The following is a 1,498-nucleotide window of genomic DNA, read 5'->3' as shown; positions in this document are numbered from 1 at the left end:
CACTAGGAACCATGATCAAAGTATGAACCCAAATCCAAAGAATTATCTTACAATGGTTCGGGGGAAATGCTTAGATTTCAGTTCGGAAAATGTAAGGTTGGCATTCAACTTGCCTATGATGCAAGAAGACGTGCGCCCCTACACTAGAAGGGTCAACTTTGATCAAAGGTTGGACCAAGTCCTTATGGACATATGTATGGAAGGAGCTCAATGGAAAAGAGACTCAAAAGGCAAGCCGGTTCAATTGAGAAGACTGGACCTTAAGCCTATGGCTAGAGGATGGTTGGAATTTATCCAATGCTCCATCATTCCCACTAGCAACCGATTCGAAGTAACTGTGGATCGGGCCATCATGATCCATAGCATCATGATTGGAGAGGAAGTAGAAGTTCATGAAGTCATCCCTCTAGAACTTTACAAAGTAGCTGAAAAGCCCTCCACCTTGGCAAAGCTAGCTTTTCCTCATCTCATTTGCCATCTATGCTACTTAGCTGGAGTTGTCATAGAAGGAGACATCCTCATTGAAGAGGACAAGCCCATCACTAAGAAAAAGATGGAGCAAACAAGAGAGCCTATTCATGGATCTCAAGAGACGCATGAGGAAGCTCATCATCAAGAAATCCCTGAGATGCCTCAAGGGATGCATTTTCCTCCAAACAACTATTGGGAACAACTCAACACTTCTCTAGAAGGATTGAGTCATGACATGAACCAATTAAGGGTGGAATACCAAGAGCACTCCATCATTCTCAATGAGATTAGAGAAGATCAAAGAGCTATGAGGGAGGAGCAACAAAGGCAAGGAAGAGACATAAAAGAGCTCAAGAACACCATTGGTCCTTCAAGGAGAAGGCACCACCATCACTAAGGTGGACTCATTCCTTAACTTCCTTGTTCTTATCTCTCTGTTCTCGGTTTTTGAACTTCATATTTGTCTATGTGTGTGTCTTTATTACATGATCATTAGTGTCTAGTAACTATGTCTTAAGGATATGAATAATTCCTTGAATCCTTCACCTTTCTTAAATGAAAAATGTTTTTAATACAAAAGAACAAGAAGTACATGAGTTTCAAATTCATCCTTGAAATTAGTTTAATTATATTGATGTGGTGACAATACTTTTTTGTTTTCTAAATGAATGCTTGAACAGTGCATATTTTTGATCTTATTGTTTATGAATGTTAAAATTGTTGGCTCTTGAAAGAATGATGAACAAGAGAAATGTTATTGAGAATCTGAAAAATCATAAAATTGATTCTTGAAGCAAGAAAAAGCAATGAAGAACAAAGCTTGCGAAAAAAAAATTTTTCCAAAAAAAAAGAAAGAAAAAGAAAAAGCAAGTAGAAAAAGCCAATAGCCCTTAAAACTAAAAGGCAAGGGTAAAAAGGATCCAAGGCTTTGAGCATCAATGTATAGGAGGGCCCAAGGAAATAAAATCTAGGCCTAAGCGGCTAAATCAAGCTGTGCCTAACCATGTGCTTGTGGCATGCAGGTCCA

Source organism: Arachis stenosperma, chromosome 6 (genome assembly GCF_014773155.1).
Source record: "Arachis stenosperma cultivar V10309 chromosome 6, arast.V10309.gnm1.PFL2, whole genome shotgun sequence".
NCBI lineage: Eukaryota > Viridiplantae > Streptophyta > Magnoliopsida > Fabales > Fabaceae > Arachis > Arachis stenosperma.
The sequence above is the reverse complement of the archived record's forward strand: the minus strand, read 5'-3'. Positions refer to the sequence as shown.